General features: G+C 40.4%; 1 long non-coding RNA gene across 1 annotated transcript; it reads left to right on the top strand.

Moving 5' to 3' along the window:
• The first annotated feature begins 3303 nt into the window (after positions 1-3303).
• On the top strand, positions 3304-17195 carry LOC309861366. Its single transcript, XR_014309899.1, has 4 exons — positions 3304-3332; positions 9545-9632; positions 13422-13514; positions 17117-17195. It is a non-coding gene; the product is annotated as an uncharacterized lncRNA (long non-coding RNA).
• Positions 17196-21530: the final 4335 nt, after the last annotated feature.

Raw genomic sequence — 21530 nt, 5'->3', positions numbered from 1 at the left:
TTAGATTCTCAAAGAATCTAAATCTTCAAAGGAAGGAAGCATTAATTTAATTAACAAGGAGGGGGAAAACTTTTAAAGTGAAACTTTAAAAAAATGATTTTATTTATTTATTTATTTGACAGAGGGAGAGATCACAAGTAGGCAGGCAGGCAGAGAGAGAGGGGAAGCAGGCTCCCCGCTGAGCAGAGAGCTCAACATTGGGCTCCATCCCAGGACCCTGAGATCATGACCTGAGCTGAAGGCAGAGGCCCAACCCACTGAGCCACCCAGGCGCTCCTTTAAGTGAAACTTTTGAAGTGTTAGTTTAGTAAAGGAGCAGAAATGGTAACCTTTGAATGTCAAAGCACTTAAGATTGCTGTTCTTAAACTTTTCGAAGTTCCATATTGGACTAAGGGATTGAACTGTTCACGACTGAGGTGGTTATATGAACATTTACTGTGGTGTATACTGTAATTCTGGATGGAAACCTTTTGGTTTCCAGTGATCTAGCTTTCCAGTGATATAGTTTACAGTGATATAGTTTACAGTGATATAGCTGATGAGACAGTAATTAGAATGTTAATATTTGAAACTCTGGCATATAATTAAGATAGTGGTAGAAAAAGATAGTTGGATCTTGGTACATAATTTTTGGGAGGAAGAGTGGAAAACTACATTGGATAGGTAGAGATAGGCCAGTTTATGATTATGGAGAACTTTAAAAGCTTGAACTGAAGTAGTGGGGAAATACTACATCTCTGTCATGTTGATTGTGAAAGCAGATGATTACTTGATTCTATATAAAATATTTGTACTTCATACCCTTGCCAAAGATCATAACTTTGAACTCTATTTCCCAATTCCTTCCAAAAGCCCATTTCTGAAGAATAATAACTAATGAAAAGATAGCATAAAGGATATGGAGTCCAGTTTGCCCCAGATATTTCATATTTTGCTCAGAGACCAAGCCAGTCCTTCAGAGATCTAGGTGCTTGGGCTGTGTTGTGTGGGTCATTGTGGATAACAAAGATTTGAAGGTACTGGAATGGGGGCACGGGAGGGATCCAGCTCACCTCAGGGACTCCGAGTTTGGGAGAAGTATATGTGGCAGCAGTAGAATGGTGAGGAGTAAAAGTGGTTGTCACAGATGTTGAGAAGAATTGAAATGATGTAGATTTGGGTGACATGTGGGAAGATGGTAGCTACACTTCCCACGGTGATGGAGAGACGTGAATTGGAAATGAGACCTTAGAGCAAGAGGTTGGAGGTGTTCCTATTTGTTATAAAGACAGAAGAGGAAGATCTAAGAGCTCTCTCCTCCTCCTTCCTGCTGCATTTGGGACATTGAAAAACACAGCAGCACAGTGATTTGATATATAGTGAATAGGAAAAACCCATGGAAAAGGAACATTTAGAAATTAAAAGAAGGCCATATTCCCCCTCATCCACACACTCTGTTTTTGGCTTACTACAGGAAAAAAAAAAAAAAAAAGGCAAAAAGAATTTTTGCTTTTGTTTGGAAATTTGGAAACATCTCCAGTAAGGTGTAGACCTAGATTTAGCTAGTAAACTTTCATCTAAATCAGCCCTTTCTGGATCCAATTTTCCAAAAGCCAGTGAACAGTTGTCAGCCAGCCTTGCTTTTTTCCCCCTTCTAAGGAAGTCCATTTTCCGTACAAGTCTGGTGCTTACACAGAGTAGTAGGGGCTGTGCCTGGTGAATTCCATCCAGACCTTGTGATTCTCGACCTCCACTACACACACACACACACAGATGCTGGGTTCAAACTGAAAGGTCACCTCGAACCTCTAGAGAAATGGGAGAAAGTCTGAGTGGGTAAGTTCCTCGTATTATGTCAGAGGGAGTAACTTCTTCCCCAGAGGGAGGAAACAGCATGTCATGGCTTTATCTTAGAATGCTTTGTCACTGCTCTCTAAGTTTACTGGAACACTATGCTTCAGAAATCATTCCTTCTAGAAGAGGCCTTGTAAAGCTTTCAGGGCTTTACTGATTCATGGAAAATTTTGTTCTTGCAAATTATAGCCAGCTCTGTGGTTTTGTCCCATTGGGGTATCTGTGAGCATGGAAATGTAGATGTCCTTTAGGTCCACACCCTTGTATCTGATTAGGGATAACTGCTTCATTAGTGTTAGGTATAATTATAGTAACTTGGATGCATGGTCAGATAAGGATTAGAAATCATCATTGTAAATGAGACCAATAGAACATTCAAAGACTATGACAAAATCTTACGAAAGTCTTATTCTACACGTAAGAATTTTAGCGTATCTGTACTACTTTGGTCCTTGTTGTCATGGATCAGAATACTGTCTCAGCTAGAACACTGTCTGTGTAAGCATCACGAATGGGTGATCTTTGATGATTGAATATAGGACAAGTGGTTGGATGATGGCATCACTATGAAAAGTGTTACTATGTTCTACATAATGAACCACATTGGATAACATTTAATATCTGGAGGGTCTCACCTTTTGCTTAATTAAACATAAAGGCATTTTACTAAGTATGTTCTCATGGATGTGGAGGGAGGGTAATGATTTTTGTGTGTGGTCCACATGGATTTCTGTTTAGGACTCAGTATCTGGAAGATTATCTTAACTTTTTTTTTTTTTTTAATTCCAGATAGAGAGACTCTGTTCTCTTACTTATTTTAGTAGCTCAGTGGGTAATATTAACAGCAGCTACTAGTTAACAAGTGCTCAGTTCATGCTGGGCACCATCCTGTTCACCTCCTGTGAGTTTTCAGGGCCTCCTACAACAGAAAATGGCACCCTCGACCTGGCAGGCAGCAGGTCCCCTCAATCACTCTGTTGATGTTTGTCAAGCAAAAGTAGCTAAAGGAAAGTGGGCACTCACGAAAGGGAGGAACCTTGTCATACTAAACGATTAAAGTATATTTTTCACATATGGCACCACAAAAGTTGCTGCCTATTCTGTCATGATTGCCTCTCCACCCATTCTCTCTCCAAACACCTGCTGCTATTTGCCTCATGCACAAAAGCTTAAATCCTGGGATTGCTTCTTCCCTAGGAGCAGAAACAAGAAGCCTTTGGAGCAGCCTTTCTGGGTTTTGCTTTCCGGAGTCTACCTACTGCACTGCCATGCCTGCTTCGATCTCTCACAGCCTCCCACCCAACAGTCAGGCCACAGTGTTTTGGTGTGAATTGCCACCTCCCAGGCCACAAACTCTGATGTACCAAAATACAACTTTATTTTCCATAGCTGAATTGAATTCCTTTCTCGAACTCCCATTGTTCCTGTTGTTGAAAACGTCTCCTCCTACTCCTGGGGGCACATCTTCACTCGGAGGCAAAGTAGGGTGGAGAGCCGGGTGAGTTACAGAGATGTCTGAGCAGAGTGCGCGGGTCCTCGGTCTTCATCGGTCTAGTCTGGCATCCTCTGATGTTGTTATTCCTCTTACTTAGATGTGGTTACTGATATCTTTACCCATTGACATTCTCTAACTTCCTCTTTGGTCTAATGGAATGAAAGAAGTTCTAAGATTGTTTAAAGCCATGTAGAATGGGAAGGAAGAAATGAACAAGGTGGAGGATACCATCCTCTCAATATTTTGGCAAATTTCTCCTACGATTTATATTTGGGGTGAAAGCCTTTGTTATGAGAACAGAATATTAATAATATTTCTACAAAGAAAGGAGTTAAGTACTCTATTTATATAATTTTAAATGAATTGATTACCATGCTTTAACCAAAGAAATTCTGAGGAGCCATTTAATTATTTTCCTGAGACCAACTGAAAGTGAGCTTCAGGTCAGAGACCTTTATTTTTTAAAACTTTAGACATTGAGCTGTTTTGGGGAAGGTTTTTCATTTGGTCCTCTGCCCTACGAGGAATGTAAAGTGCTCTATCATCTATTAGTTTATCAGCAGCACTTTGGTATTAAATTTATAGCCAAAGTTGAACCATTGTTGTGAGTTGGAGCACATCTGAAATAAAAACAAAAAGGTAAAAAAAACAAACAAACCCCAAGTTCTTTTGATAAATATTGTCTTTTTAAGAACACAGTTAGAATTTATAGCCCATCTAATTTTTTTGTACTGATGAAATATTTTTTTTAAAAATAATGATTTCTGTGTATGTTATTAATTGTAATTTTCACTGGGGAAATTGGAGCACAAAACATGACAATATTCCCCTAATTACCCTGTGGCAGATGGAGCAACAAGAACCGTATCTTCTGCCAATTAATTATATTTGTCTTCTTAAATTACAATGCCTGGTAAATATCACTATTCCTAATTTATGCATAAACTTTTTGGTCCTCTGGAATAATATATTCTCCTTCCCCCGCCCACTGGAATAAAGGAAGTTGAACAAACAGAACAAAGAAGGTAATAAATATGTTCGAAAGTACCATGATTTAATATTTTCATGGCACGACTGGAGTATGAAAGTAGAATAAACTGCAAGGGACAACAGGGGGCAACCACGTAGAGAGCTTAGCAGAAAAGATGTTCCTGATGTACCAGAGTCTGGAGGGTTAGAGGTCTTGTCCAGGTGGATCAGAGGGTTAGAGGGGGAAATGGCCACTGCTCAGCCTGGGGAAAATGGGGAAGGAAAGAAGAGAGACCGAGGGAGCATTCAGGAGGTGGGGCAAACCCAAACTATGCTAGTTCTTCTAGATTCCAGGTGAGGAGAGGGGGTGGCAAAGGAAAGAAGAATCACATATGTTTGGCACGAGATTTTTGGAAAAGATGTGGAGTAAGGAGTTTTTGTTTAAACTGGAAGAAGCCATAAAAAGAGTTAATGGTAGCACTGATGACATTTTCTAGACCACAAGGTGATGTAGGAAATTGCTTATGCTTGCAATTTTTTTTTGAAGATTTTATTTATTTATTTGACATAGAGAGAGAGATCACAAGTGGACAGAGAGGCAGGCAGAGAGAGAGAGAGATGGGGAAGCAGTCTCCATGCTGAGCAGAGAGCCTGATGCAGGGCTCGGTCCCAGGACCCTGGCATCATGACCTGAGCCAAAGGCAGGGGCTTTAACCCACTGAGCCACCCAGATGCCGTGCTTGCAATGTTTTGTATTCTATTCCCTCCACCACTGACTCAATTGGGTTTCCTATCTATAAAATATATGATCAAGGGCAATGGAAAGCCTAGCTGTTAGTTACTGTTTGACATGTGCTATGCCAGGGAGCAGATACATGTGGCATCTTCTCTTGCAGTGAAATATGGGATGCAAAATTATAACTTAGTGGAAGTGCAGAAATGAAATGATTTGCAAATTATGGAGGTAGCTCATAAAAGAGAATGATTTTACTGCCTGGGTAAGAGGAAGGAATTCTGGGGACCTTGTGCAGAGAAGTGTTTTAGAAGATAAATAAGAGGTGGTTAGGCACAAGGTTTGTGCCTTTTGAAGGACAAACATTTTATTTTATTTTATTTTTTAAAAGATTTTATTTACTTGAGAGAAAGAGAATAAGTGAGAGAGAGAGAGCGAGCACAACCAAGGGGGGAGAGTCAGAGAGAGACGCAGACTCCCCACTGAGCAGGGAGCCTGATGCGGGACTCGATCCCAGGACCCTGGGGCCATGACCTGAGTGGAAGGCAGATGCCTAACCGATTGAGCCACCCAGATGTCCCAGAACAAGCATTTTATTTTAATTAACATATAATGTTAATTATATGTATTATTTGTACATATACAAATGTGCAAATAATACAAGTATTATTTGTACATATACATATATGTATATATGTATTATTTGCCCCAGGGGTACAGGTCTGTGAATCATCAGGCTTACACATTTCACAGCACTCACCATAGCACATACCCTCTCCAATGTCTATAACCAACCACCCTCTCCCTACCCACCTCTCGCCTGCAACCCTCAGTTTGTTTTGTGAGATTAAGAGTCTCTTATAGTTTGTGTCTCTCCTGATCCCATCCTGTAGAAAAACATTTTAAATGGAAGAGATAGCATGTGAAAATTCACTGAATCACAGTTTTTCACAGGAAATAATTCTCTTCAAATATGTAACAACACATATTTTTAATTCATAGTTGGTAATATTTTAAATAAAACCCTGGTGCCAGAGGACTGTCATTTTCCAAGTTATTGTGGGGAGGACACTTGGAGTCATGAGTCTTGGAATAGTCATAGTTTTTTAAAAAATTTTTTCTATTGCCTTTCAGTAGTCATTTGTCAATTTTGGTACTGATGAATCTCTCTTTCCTCATGCTACTGTCACAAGTAAAATAAAAAATAACATTGCCAGCATTTTTCACAATCTATTCTCCCCCATCTTAGAGCACAAGTGAAGGAGGAACTCTATTTGTGTTATGGAAGCCTCAGGTTACCAAGAAATAGTGGAGTCGGTTGAAACTGACAGTGGTTATTCAGTAGTACCGGTTTCTCTACCTTTTCCAAAGTCTGGGACTTCTTTGACTTCTGAGTTGATCTCAGAAGATCAGTCTATCAGGCCTGTTTCTGATGGGTGGTGACCACAGTCAGTATGGTTTGTGTCAATTTAGCTAATCTGGAAGTACCATTCCTAGAATTTCTTTCCTTGTCTGGGCCTACATTAACCCCGAGAGAAACTGTGTGAAGTTTGGGAGATGAGGCAAAGCAGCAGCCATACCACTCTGAAGGCTTGTTCCGGGCCCCCAAGGACTGCTGCAGCTCCATGGGGACTTATCTCCAGGCCAATTTGCTGACCTTGCACTTCAGTTGGGACCCCAGCTCTTCTCACTCATGTTGGATCTCTTTCTTCAGCTTCTCAGCTTTCTGGGCAAAACCATGTACATGGATTTGGGAAGGGCACCAGCTTCTGCAGGTCACCTGTGTTGTTGTGTGTGACAGATGAGGGGTCCAGTGTGTCCTCACTCTCTCTCAGCTCATGTTGGGCTGGAGGCTTTCACTTCTTCCCAGCATCTACAATTGTGTCAAGTTGTGTTCCTGGTAAATCTCTTCTTTCCTATCACTCATAGTGGTTCTGCTTCCCCGATTGAAACTTAACTGGTCGAGGTCCCTCATGACACGTCATGAATGCTAATGTAACTAATTTGTGATCATTAATGGTGATAAGGAATTGGGATGGCATAAGCAATTGAAATTACAGGTGGTCAAGCATCTTATTTAATAATTTCAACCGTTTCTCCTAGTAAATATCAAAATTAGATGACTCACATCTCACCAGCTTTGCCAATGGATTAAAAGATGAATTCAGTGAATGATTCTTTCATATAGATCCATGCTTTTTCCAAAGAGCACAACCTAGTGTCATAGGGATTAAAACACTTGTGAAAGATATCTTTTTTTTGGCATAGAGTGGGGTGTGTGTGAAGAGAATGTTTGCTGGTATGAAAAAAAAGAGCAGACTAAAAATTTCCATGATGTTTTTGTTCTAGAATATGCACACATACAGAGAATAATTGACACCATTTTTAGAAATTCCAAGAACTCTTGTTTTTGCATGTGTGAATCAATCCTTTGACTCTGGGCTTTCCCACATGCCTCGCTTTGGCCAACGGGCATTAACAAGTGATATGCAGAGGGAGGCTGGACAAGTGCTTGTGGATCAGGACCTGGCCTTTTGGAAAATTTCTTCTTGGGAACTTGTGGTCATACTATAAGGAACCTTGGGCTGAATCATGAGAGGCAATCTGGAGAGAGTCTTGGAGGATTAGGGGCTGTCTTGGATGTAGCAGCTGAAGGCAGCTGCATTAGCAACATCCTTGTAACAGGAGAATCACCAGCTGAACCCTGCCAGAATCCTAATAAACAGAATTCTGCACAATAACAGCTTGTTGTTTGGGAGTGGTTTGTTATACAGCAATGGAAGATTGAAACAGCTATGACAAAGTGCTGATAACAGACTTTGTTCCTTCTTCCCCTTCTTCTCCTCCCTCTTCTCTTTCTTCTCCTCCCCCTCCCCCTCCCCCTCCTCCTTCTTCTTCTCCCCCTCCCCCTCTCCTCCTCCTTCTTCTCTCTTCTTCTTTTAGAAAAAAAAAAAAAAAAACCCATGCATTGACTTAGTTCTGACTACGCATCTTTTCCCCATTTCCTTAAATTCCCTCTTATTATGGTTCTATTATGGTTCATTGTCTCCACTTCCCCCTTCCTCGTGCAAGCATGGGTGGTCATTTTTCCAGGTGGCAAGAGTTGGGAGACACGTAGAAACCTTGTTTACTCCAGAATATCTTTCTTCTTAGGCTGTCCTGGTACTTGACACTTCAACAGTACTTAAATAACAATATTTTTCCTTCTAAGCTAAGAATTTCCATCTCCAAAGATGAATGCGCAACTATCCTTGGACATACAACATCGCTCCCTGTCATTGACCTTGGAGCCAGGCTTCCTTCGTTACTTTGCTCTCCCAGGAAGTGGCTCAGAGGAGCTGGCCTTGCCTTGCCAGAGAGCCTTGCTCCCACATTTACGTCAGTCTGCAAGACTTTCCCTTATTTTGTCATCCAGTTAACTACTTCTCTTCCTTCCGTTCTTGGCTCTGTTACCACTTTCTTAGGGAAGTGTCCCAGAAGGCCCTGATTAAGGGCTGAAACGTGCTCATGGAGCCAAATGCCTCCTCCAGAGCAATATCCATTTAACCTTTTTTATATGTACTTATATTACATTTATACCACCTGAGGCCATAAGCTCCAAGGAGGTAGAGATCTTGCTGATTTTTGTCCACTGGAGTATTCTCAATACTTAGAATATACTGCGAGCTGTGGAATGTGTTCAATATATGTGTGTTAGAGAAATGAATGAATGGATGGAGGAACCGAGATTCTGAACAATTGACTTCTCTTTTACCTTCTTACTTTAGACAGTTTTGTGCCTGGACTGGGTGTTTCAGTCCTATTATGGGCAAGAAAGCAGGCCCCTGGCATTCTAAAAACCCTAAGAGATGCTTCGAGGGGGGAAATCTGTTAAGAGTGCTATGCTTAAGCTAAGACTTACCGAAGCATGATGGACCCCCTTGCAATGCCTAATCCACTTAAGTTCTTACCCCTGAATAAAGACCTTCTCAGAAGCAAGAAAACTAATAAGAGTTCACATGAGTACTAGCACGCCTTGTAAAAACATCACTGGGCTGCCATAAATATTCCTGTTTTCCCATGCAATAAGAGTTAAAAGCCTCCCTTTCTTTTATAACTAAATTTCAGATTATTAAGAAAGAACTGTAATGCTTTATTTTAATTGAGGTACCACTGACAATATAACGTATTATTTTCAGGTGTACAACATAGGGATTTAATATTTGTGTCCACTTTAAATGATCACCATATTAAGTCAGAACTATAATGCTTTAATACACTTTGCAGTTCTCACATTTATCTTCATTAAAATAAGTAAAAATTAAGCAGAAAATCATTCATAGTGGGTTTACTAATGTGAGCAGAAAAAAGGAAATGTTGGAGCTTTATGTTTTATTTTAACATTGCTATTCTGACTTTGAATGGGTTGAGCAAGACTGGCAATCATGATTTAGCCAATATTCAATTTATGAATAGCGTTTTTATAATCCTCTGAGGGTTGTCAAATCAAAACCTTGTCCATTTATTTCCTCAGGGATAACTGCTGTTTATTCTTTAATTTAGAGTATCTGGGAAGTAACTGACCTGGAGAAGCATTTCTCAAAATGTGTCGCTAATGACAGGTAAGAGGAAAACGGTTTCTATGGTCAAAAAAGTTTAGGCAAAGCCGGATTAAACAAAATGCAATGGTATTTTTCTTTTTTTAATTGAAGATTCTGATAACATTCATTGTAAAGCTCCAAGAAGAAAGGACATAATAGACAGCATTTCCTACTGTCATCTGGTCACTGAATTTTAAAATGAAATTCAGTATTTTAATTTATTGTTTTGGTTTGTGGGCTCTTTGGAATTTAAATGTCTGCTAAACACTTAGAAGTCTTCTCTTATGCAGTTAGAAGTTTTCTGTTTTGTATTTAGAGAGGTTTGTCTATACATTTACCAAAGCCCTGGTGACTTATTGGTCTTCTGGCCTTTTCCATAGCCACAGCTCTCTGACCCTCCTATTCTAGGAACTACCTACTGGGTTCCTATTCCTATCAGCATGCTACTTATGATAATAGCTAACCTTTGTTGAATCCTAGGTGCCAGACGTGACTGTAAGAACATCAATGTGATAACTCATTAAGCACAACAGAACAATCCTTTGAGTAGGCATCCCATTTTAACAGCTGTAGAAGCTCAGAGTCCAATGACTTTAGTAGGTGGTGGGGTCAGGACTGGAACCCGGGCAGTCAAGCTCTACTCTGAATCACAGTACTGTGCAGTCATAGAACTGGTTTACCAGCTAACTTTTAGAGAACAACCTCTTGGTCAAATGGGAACTACATACAATTTGTGAACTCTTAGGGATGCTGAACAAAGAAGCCAAGAAGTACAGTTTAATGTACCATTTTGACATCTGTTCCCTCCATTCATGTATTTGGCACTCGATTTTTCCAGAAGATGTCTTCACCTTTTAGAAATACAGAGTCTGTTGTTTTGGTGTGGTGCCACAAGAAGGATCCTGTGCTTCGCTCCTAGGATAGGGACAACTAGTTTTTAAGTACAGGCTGCTCCTGGGTTTTCCTTTTCTTCCTTTTTCCTTTTTTTAATGATGTGTCTCTCCATAAGCACACTCTCTCCAGCCTGCCCCAATTTTGGTCCTGCTCTTTGCTGCCATCTGAGATCTTCCTTGTCTTCTGCTGGTCCCTGTGTCCTATAGAGGTTACTTTGTTAGAGCAGAGCTGATTGAATTTTTGCAGAAAATTTCCTTTCATTCGGCAGTTCCTCACAGTTTAGACTCTTTTTTCTTCTTTATTAGCCTAATAATTCTGCTAAGAATGCTAAGCCACATTTTACTTCCTCTATATTACCCCCAAACTTGTCTTTCTGTACTTGTTTATCTAGTATATGTAAAGTTAAAATGAAATATTAAATATTAATATTGATTATTAGAGGCAGAGCATAGCTGAAGCTTTATAATAATCTAAGGAGACAAACCACTATGCTCTTGGGTTTTAATTATAGTTTTGTTTCTTTGCTCTAAATTGTGAAACGTTATCAAGGTTTTCTAAAACAAGAGAACTTAAACATTAATCTGACATTAGTTTATCTTCTCTACCTAGAAGCTATTTTCTGGGTGCCTGGGTGGCTCAGTGGGTTAAGCCTCTGCCTTCGGCTCAGGTCATGGTCTCAGGATCCTGGGATGGAGCCCTGCATCGGGCTTTCTGGTCAGTAGGTAGCCTGCCTCCCCCGCTCTCTGCCTGCCTCTCTGCCTAGTTGTGATCTCTGTCAAATAACTAAATAAAATCTTAAAAAGAACCAAGAAGCTTTCTTTACCAATTCAAGCTCTCAGATGAGTAGTTTACTTTTGCCGACACCCTCTTTACTCCTTAGAAACCTTTGTTGTTGGCTCCTATCCTAATTATTTAGCTAAAATCACTCTCTTGAAAGTCACTAACAATCTTCTTATCACCCAGTGAAAATCTCAGAACCCATTTTCTTGGACATCTCTGTCACATTTGACACCAGTGATTGGCCACTATGGAAAATGTCTCTTCTCTAGGATACTACCACTGTAATTAACATAGTCTCTGAGCACATTACCTCTATCATAATACCTGTAATACTTTATTTCCCTAAAGTCTCTATCTCCTGGACAGTGAGCTTGAGGGCAGAGACAGTCCTTGACAAATGGTTAGGTGAATATATTAAAAAATTCATGTTAGGGGGCGCCTGGGTGGCTCAGTTGTTAAGTGTCTGCCTTCGGTTCGGGTCATGATTCCAGGGTCCTGGGATCGAGCCCCGCATCAGGCTCCCTGCTCAGCAGAAGGCCTGCTTCTCCCTCTGCCTGCTGCTCCCCCTACTTGTGTGTGTGCTCTCTCTCTCTTTAAAAAAAAAAATCATGTTAGTGTGATAATGAAAAGAAGGAGGAAGAAAGTAGTGCATGGACTGACATAGAAAATGAAATGTCAAAACTACCCTGGGGTATTCATACAGTGAAATGTGTCACTTTATGCTGTCTGAGGACCCATAATGTTTGGTAGTAGAAAGGCCAATTGGAAGTGGAAATAGAAAGCATGCTAATTTTTAAAACTCTGAATTTCTAAAATTCAAATTTTTAAAAATTTTCTAAATTCAACTTCTAGAATTCAATTTCTAAAAATTCAAGACAACAACAAAACTTGAAATGCATAGTTTTGACCTTAGTCATAATGTTTGCATTTCACAAATCTCATTCTGTTTTACAACAGAGGTAAAAACGTGCTGTGCTCATTTAGGCTTAATTAGTACAGATTAAATCATGATCAGCAACAGGAACTGTTCTGTAATTATTCTGCTTCTTCACTAGATGGTGCTTGTGAGCTAATCAGAAGAAAAGATTGGGTTTATGGTTTATTCACTGAAGGGGAAGCAAGGGGAAAATTTGTGAATTAAATAGAATAAGGCTATGAAAAATTAGAAAACTTTAAGACAGCTCTTTAGAGTTATTAGAGTACTTGGAGAAAATCTCATCTTCCTTTTTGGTAAAAATATTAAGCTTTTGAAAGAAAAAAAATTCTCATTAAGAATAATCAGTAAATTTTGAATGTATTGTGGGCTAACCGTCCAAACCTAGTGAATTAAAAAATTCTCTTTCCTCTCCTTAAAATGTAGCATTAATCTTTGGCTGGAAACAAAACCATTTAAATTGTTACATGTGGAGAGTAATCGTTCCATTTCATAGTGTTACTTGTGAAATGGGTTATTGTCTGGATTTTAAATGGTGTGATAGGATATTCCTTTCTTTTCATTTAGAGGCTTTCAAGTGTAGGAGTTGAATGAGAAGGTTCTGGATTCATACTGCTTGACTTTACTCCAGATCTGCCCCTTCCTAGCTGTGTAGTCTTGGGAATTTCCCTCTCTAGACTTCCTTTCCCTCATCTTGGAAAAAGAGGGTGCCATAGTTTTCGCCTTATTGGATTGTTGTGACAATATATATAAAAAAAAAGACTTAAACTGGTGCCTGGCACACAGTAAGCCCTCCAAAAATGTTAACATTCTTGACATTTCTCATCGTGTTTCACTTACCAGTGAAGACTTATATATTCCGAGTCACAAAACAATCTTGGAAAAAGTCACTTTAATTAAGTTAGCCTTTCTTTCCTTTTTTTCTCCTTCTAGTATCCTAACCTATTACCGCTCTGTCTTTATCAATGAAACTCACTTATATTTACCAAGTGTTTGTTTAGGGGACAGACCGTCCCTTCAAGCTCAGTTGAGGCATTCATGTTCTTGCTCTGGGACCACGCTAATCGTCTCTATATTGTTCCAATATTGGTACACACGCCGCCAAAGCGAGCACAAGGCATTTATGTTCCAATGTGCGGTGTTTGGGATAGCTTAGCTTCTTCTGAACTTCAGGAAAAGACGGTTTCATTTTCTCATTGTAGCTGCTGAGATTGAATGAGTGCAGTGACCAACAGCAAACTTCTCCCCAAGAAGCTTCTGTTGCTCTCAGAACCTGAAGGATGCTACAGGGGATGGTAAGTATCACAGCTAAGAAAGAAAAGAGTGTGAGGAAGAAATCATTCCAAGGAAATATGTATTCTTCCCCAAATGGTGGCAATATGGATGTGAAAAAGAAAAGGACATACATTTGAATGGATACGTTTTAAACTGAAGAAAGGCTATGTCCACGTCTTGGAAGAATCAGGAACAAAATCACCAGTTACCATTTCTGTTTACACTTATACGTGTAGTGTACGTGGATCCCTACGCCCCACCCACAGTTGTCATCACGTGATGTGACTGACAGACCTGTATCCCTTGTGCTGAAAACTAGGAGATGATCTGCGGAGGAAAGGTGAGTGATTTCCTTGGTGGACCATGACTGCCTCAAGACAGCCAGTATTCACCAAGGGGTTACCCTGCTATCCCATTCAGTGCTCACTACGCCTCCACGAAGTCGCCAATGTTATCATCTCCAGTTGCCATTATTACCATTCTTCCCATTAAGGAAATGGGTATTTGGAGGCATTCAATAGCTTTTCCTAGATTGCAAGTGAGTGAGCGGCTGAGCTACTATTCAAGCCCCATTCTGACTCCAGAGTCTCAGTATTTTATCCATTTTCCTGAGATGTCAGTTCAAACAAAGACATTGTTCAAATTGATTCTGGAAGTATAGGCAGCACCCTAAATGGCACATTTCCTAATTGGTCTTCCCTGCTGAGACATTAGCTTGTCAACATAGGGCATTATCCCTCATTAATTCCTCGCATGCCTGAGTAGTCAAAGAATGCAACTGTCCTTCCTAATTTGAAGACGATACCGCCGCATGTGTGCTGTGGCTCAGAAAAACCAACATCTGACAAGCAGTTCTTTCCGCATCATGTATACATGCAGATCACTCGCTGGTTTGTGGCTCAAACCTCTGTCGGCAGAGCCTTGCTTCTGTATTTTGTTCTGCCAAAGTGTGGTTAGCTGAAGCTTAGTTTGAGAAAGGCTTCACTATCACCGAGCTTGTATGCTCACCAGGGCCTCGTCTGTTCCGGTCCCTAGCCACTCCTAGCATTGCCTCACCATCGTCAGTCAGGACGGAAGGATCATCAGAAGTCTTTTGGTTTCCGGGTTTTATAGGCAAGACCTGTTTAAACAGTGTTCCGAGGTCCCTTTTAAGTACATGTGTGGTCCATTAGACCTGAGTCACGATGATTCACTATTTCAAGACTCATGGACAGAATGACCTGCCAAACTTGGTTACTGAGTCTTGCCATTTGTTTTCTCAGCCCCGAGATACTTGCTCATTGGACAGGAGATGGTGGCCATGGTTCAGAGATATAGGGAGGTGTGGTCACTCTCCCTGTTTTAGAAAACTTCCCTGTGGGTTAGGTGCTTGACTCCTCTTCCCGGGCCCATCAGTCTATAATTCTTATCTAGTCACCCTACAATCAACTGTCTGGCAGAAACTCAGCTGATGGCTGGGATGAGGGGTGAACTTGGTGACAGCGGCTCATAAGAGCTTGGCATTCATCTGCCAAATAGGCAGCTGAACTCATCCGCATGGTACAGTATCACCCCTTCTTTTCCTCCTCCTTCTCTTTCTGGACCACATTTCCTGCATCCCGTAAGCCAGGTGTTAGGTTAGCCAGGGTTTCTCAACCTCAGCATCTTCAATATGTTAGTTGGGACAAGCCTTTGTTGCGGGAGGTTGTCCTGCGTGTTGAAACAGCATCTGATCTTTATCTACTACATGCCAAGAGCACTTTCTCCTTCTTTCCTAGGCGTGATAATAAAAAATATCTCCAGACACTACTAAATGTCTCTAGAGGGGCAAAATTGCCCCTAGTTGAGAACCACTGGTCTAAGGATATTGTTAAATTTAATCCTCATAATAATTCTATGAAATGGAATTAGTATTTCCCATTTTCCAGGTGAAGAAACAGAGACTTATAATGTTAAGAATTTGTTGAGGGTCATACAAAGAGTGAATTCTGAAGCTGAGATAGTAGCACAAATCTGACTTTAAATCCTGACGTCTTTACCTCTATGCCATACTGATTACTATTATATGAATTTTGGGTTCTTTTACTTACACAGGAACTATGTCCTCTGAAAGTCCACTCCCAGATCATGGTTAACTCCTTTCAGTTCTTGCATATATTTTATTTTTTCATTATTCTCTGCCTTTGCACACATGTTCCTTCTGCCTAGATTAACTTTGCTGCCTCTCTCCATCTAAAGAAAGCGAATTCATCTTGTAGCCTGAGTTCTAATGTCACCTCTTGTATGACACCTGACCTGGTCACTGTACATGTACCTACCCACTCCCACTCCCACAAGTTGCCAGAGTATTTTGTATTTACAGGTAGAACACGGATGTAATTTTGAATGACCTTTTAAAAACATAGAATGGAAAGAAATAAGATCGTATTCTAAGAGTTAAAATGTGTGATAAACATACTCTATCAGATTAGAGATTTATGGAGTTACTTAAAAGAGACCAAGCTGTCCCTGGTTTGAAAGCCTTGGTTATTTCCTGATAAAAGGATTGCTGTATCCAAAGAAAAGGATTTGTGCATTAGAATAGGGCTTGGGCTCATAGAAATAAAGTCAGAAGCACCTGGTCATGATCCATCCCAGCACCATCCAGGGGCAAAGTGTCTTCTGTCGGACAGCTGAGTGGTAGAGCCTGATTTTGTTGGGTGTTTGACCCTCCACCACACCATTGTTTCCCTAAGGATGGAACCCATACCACAGGGCAGAGACGAGATGATGTACCTAATACATGCACGTCCTTAAATAACATAGACTCATATGGCAAAAATATGATCACATTCTGATACACGAAGCAAAAAGTTTAATTTTGGGGCCAGTGTGTGTCTTGAATGCCTTTAATACCAAGCATAGAGAGAGCAGGATTCGTGCCCATGTCCCTTTGCAAATAATAATTTCTACTTATATTATCATGTAGTTTCCATTTATTCTTGTTTCTATAATATGTTTAGTTCAATCGATCAAAGGCAAGTTATATTAGTTTTCCATTTATAGTAGTGATTTAATGTTTCTTTTAAAAGCAACAAGTTAATGAAATAAATCAATTTCTTTTTTTAAAAAATTTAAATTCAATTTATATCGACATGGATGGAACGGGAGGGGACTATGCTAAGTGAAACAAGTCAGTCAGAGAAAGACGATTATCATGTGGTTCCACTCATATGTGGAGCACAAGAAACACTCCAGAGGATCATAGGAGAAGGGAGGGAAACCTGAATGGGGAATGAATCAATTTCAAGAAAAAGTGAAATAAAAAGCCAGATAGTTGTGGTAAGAAGTTATGTCAAAGTCAGGTGGGATTAGGATGACCAACTCATCATGACAGGAAAACAGAACATTCTTTCTTTCTTTTTTTAAGATTTTATTCATTTATTTGACGGACAGAGATCACAAGTAGGCAGAGAGGCAGGCGGAGAGAGAGGGGGAAGCAGGCTCTCTGCAGAGAGCCTGATGCGGGGCTTGATCCCAGAACCCTGAGATCATGACCTGAGCTGAAAGCAGAGGCTTAATCCACTGAGCCACCCAGGTGCCCCTAAGCAGCTTGCTTGCTTTCTTTCTTTCTTTCTTTCTTTCTTTCTTTCTTTTTTTTAAGATTTGAAAACAGAACATTCTGAATCCTGCTTCAGTCCTGTGCAAACGGAGATGGCTGTTCACCCTAAGTAGAATACAAAAGTGTTTTGTGGTCCACAAACACTGTATTACTCATTCAGACTGCAAGAAATGCAAGTCAGCCCAGATAATTCTAATGAAGAGACGTACAGAGGTGTGGGCAGGTTGAGGGAACAAACTGGATACTGAGGTGGTCCACAGAGACCAGCAACAACTGGAAACAATTGCTTATCTGGAGGCTAACGACCCAAGGGGGAGGAAGTGGGGTTTGCAGGCTCAGGGCCCAGGCAGTGATGCTGGAGCCTAAATGATGAGTTTCCTAGTGGTCTCGAGGGATGAGGGTTCTGCCAGGAGAAGTGGAACCCAGCAAGGAGAGACCAGGAGGAAACGTCTCAACTTTACTTTTTTCCCACCCTCTGATTTCCTGCTGGTGCATCTCAGTACTCGAAGCCAAATCAAAGCCTCTGGCAAGGAGGGTAGGGGGTTCCTGCAGGACCCTGGGGCTAACCTCTCTAGATAAAAAGTGAGGCAAAGAAGAGCCAACAAGGAAGATGGAAGGGAAGGAGCCGAGTAAAACCACATAGGGGTCCAAGTTCATTAGATCATCTTCTAGTATGGCTTGACATGTAGGTGTAGGAAGATAATAGGCTGGTCAGCCTGACCCATAGTATTTTTGTTTTTTTCTCATTAAATGTTAATGAATCATACATGTTGGTTTTATAAACCAGGCTCTTGTGAGCTTTGTCAGAGTAATTTTTTCCTGAGTCTGATAAACTCTGGGATGTTGGAATTGTGTTTCTGAGAGACAGAGTCCGGGTCCGGTGAATTTTCCAAGCAAATGTCACCTTGTGCTAGATTGCATGAACCGTCCACTGGCCTCCCTCAGACGAACAATACACCTTAACCTCACAGTTGCATGAGTTCTCCTCCTTTTGTTAAAGTGTTCCAGTTACTGAAATTTTTGCATTCTTTGGGTGATCCAGTTGCTACTGTACTGAATTTCTCACCCATAAACCCATCTTGCTTGTGAACCAGACTGTATCTCGTACTACCCAACCCATGATGGTGTTTATGTCTGGAGTCCTTAGTGGGTCACATAAAGTTCTTTGAAATTTGGCTCTTGAGTTCCTCTTTAGTTTAGTTTTCATGGTATATCTTTTTTGATAGTTTTACATTCAACTTTTCTATGCACTTATGCTTTGGATCTGTTCTTTGTAGTTTTTTGTTCAATTTAATTTTTAAAAATCCAGCTACATAGACACACACTGATTCATAACTACACACATATCTCTACCTATTTCTTTATCTGTATATATTGGAAACCATGAGCTCACACCAGTATCTATTAATTCCAATGTGACTCTATTTTTTTTTTTCTCTTTCCACATTTGTAACTTAAAAGTGAGGAGATTTGCTCTCAGTACCCTAAATACATTTACTTATTTGACCAACCCCCCAGTTGGTATCCAGATTCCTGATGCTGCTGTTGCACCTGCCCTGATGGATGCTCTTGTTTCTGCCCTGGAGCTCCAGTAGATCACACCCACCTGCTCCTCTTATATAGACCCTCATTCGGCTTGGCCTTTGACACCCACATGCAACTGTCTCTCTGCATGGAAACCTCTTCAGCTCAAATTCTTACTTCCCCCTGCTGAGCTGCCCCAGATGTGGACATGCTCTTCATCTTTCTTAGGTCTTAACTTCTGCAACTTGGTCCCTTACCTGTATAGACACACTCCAGTGTCTAGAACGGATATCCTCCTTACCTCACTTGGATTCTGATATTCCTTGGCCACACCCCCTTGTGAAGGTCTTCTTTTCCCTGTTTGAGCTCTTGAGCCTACTGCCTTATACCTGTTGGTTCCCCACACCTATGTGGACTCCTTCATATTTCACAGGACACCCCTCTGTTGGACACCCTACAGCAGACTGCCCTATTGCATGGATGTCCTTATTACCCTGCTTGGGCTCTGATGTCCCTTGCTGGACTCTTCTTTCATGCTGGTCTTCTTTGCACTATGCTTGAGTTGTGACTTCCTATCCTGGACCATTGTTCTCTATGGATGCCTTCTTCACCCCACTTTTCCCTTCCTTCAAGGCTCTGACAGGAAGTCCTCCCAAGGGGGACACTACTTACTCCACTCTGGTCTATGATGCCCCACTCTGGGCCACCACAACTCCCCCAATCAGGAGGATGCCTACCTTGCTCTGCTTCTAATGGTCTTAGAACTCAGTTTTTAGGAAAGGAGAGATAAAGAATGAAAAGGAAAGGAAAGAGGAAGGCATGACTTACATTTTTAAAAAGATCACTCTGCTGTTCTGCTGAGAGCAGACCAAAGTTGAGCAAGGGTTGAAGCAGGGATACCGGTTGGGAAGCTAATGATCTCTAAGTAGTATGTCAGTTGTTCTACTTAGTGTGTGTGAGCAGTGGCAGGGAGCAGTCATCACATTCTATATTTGTTGTTGAGAGAGCGCCAACAAGATTTGTTGAGGGAATGAGTGGATATGAGTGAAAAGAATCAAGGATCTCTCCAAAGTTTTTCTCCTGAACAAGAGAGAGAGCTGCAATTCATTGGAATGGGTACTACTTGAAGCAGAGTAGGTTTGGGATTAGAAATCAAGAGTTTAGTTTTGGACATATTAAATCTGAGATGCTTTTACTCATTCAAGTGGAAATATGTTCAAGATACAAGAGTTCAGGGGAGAGATTGGGGTTGGGGGTCGTGAAGGTATATATGGAATTTATAGTCTTGAGCTCACCTAGGTATGAGTAGAGATAGAGAACAGAAGAGGGCTTAGTACTCCAACATTTAAAGTTTTGGAAGATAAGAAAAAATCATCAAAAGAGACCAAATAAGAACAGCTCTTCAAGTAGGAAAAGAACCAAAAGGGTGTGATCTCTCATAAGCCGAGGGAAGAAAATGTTTCAAGAAGAAAACAATGCTGCTGACCCAGTAAACAGTAAACCTGGTGATTCAGAAGAGAGTAGGAGAACTGTAGAAGCCATGACCTTGATTTAAATGAGAGCAGATGGGAAGCATGTTTCAGTGGAGGAGTTGGTCCCCAAAGGGACCCCGAAGGGACCATGGGCAGTTCACCATTTCCAAGAGGCAGGAAGGCAGGGGAGACAGAGTAGTAGAATTGGTGGGGGAGAACACGTGGAAGGTACTCCTCTGATGGTTTCCATTTTCTCAGCGACATTGGAACTAAGGCCCAGAACTGAGAGAGAGGAGGGAGAAGAGGTATTTGTGGTTCAATCAGAGACACGCAAAATAAATTTCTAGGACAGTAGAACAGTGAATGGACTAGGGAGATGACGATTGCCAGGCAGTGTCAGGGGACCTTTGTAGGTAACTGGAAATGAGTGCTAAGTGAGACCTGTTGTATGGTGGTTTGCTTTCCTCTAGCCACACTGGGTTACTGAGGCTAGGCACAGAGTAGGCAGAGAGTTGGATTTGGGTAAACTAGAGATCCGTGAGAGGGACAAGGAAGTTTACTTTGAAGAACCTAAAAAATACTAGGCTACTAAATATTGCTCATGTATAGTTCTCAGGTCTTTAAAAATTTTTTTTTAAAGTTTTATTTATTTAAGTAATCTCTGCACCCAATGTGGAGCTCGAACTCATGACCTGAGATCAAGAGTCAGATCCTCTTCAGACTGAGCCAGCAAAGGGGTTTGTATTAAATTAATAGATCAGAATGTTTTTAAAAATGAACATGTTAGTGTTAGGGCAGATACTGAAAAACAAAATAAATACTCTCTAGTATTTATATAATATTATATACTATAATACTATATATATTATAATATATATAATATAATATATTATATACTATAATACTATATAATATTATATACACATAATACTCTCTAGTTCTATCTGTGTTGCTGCAAATGACAAGATTTTATTCTTTTTTTATGGCTGAGCAATATTCCATTGTATATATAGGCCAGTCAGAAAAAGACAAATACCATATAATTAAAATTGTACAGTCTTGTGTGAAATCACTTGATCTATTCATTCATCAAAGGTTGTCTGTATATGTGTCAGGGTCTTCATTAAAGCTCTGGGGACACACAAATGAATGAGACATGATCTTTTACCGGTTTGGGGTTTGTTTGAAAAATAAATTACTTGAAAAATAATATTAAAATATTTGAAAAATAATATTAAGAGTTTATACAGTAACTATAAGACAGAATCTTAAATATTAATAGGTGATAGAAATCATAAGTTCTAGATCTGACTTACTGAGCTCTAATTTCAGTTCGTCTGCATAGTAGCTATATAGATACCAGAAAGTAATTAAACTTTTCTAAATCTCAGTTTCCATGTTATACAATGGGCATGATAGTACCTATCATCAAGTGTCACTAAGATTATGCTATTTAATGA

This window comes from Mustela nivalis, assembly GCF_964662115.1.
Source record: "Mustela nivalis genome assembly, chromosome: 3".
NCBI classification, from domain to species: domain Eukaryota; kingdom Metazoa; phylum Chordata; class Mammalia; order Carnivora; family Mustelidae; genus Mustela; species Mustela nivalis.
Note: the sequence above shows the minus strand (reverse complement) of the source record. Positions and strands in the feature narration are given on the sequence as shown.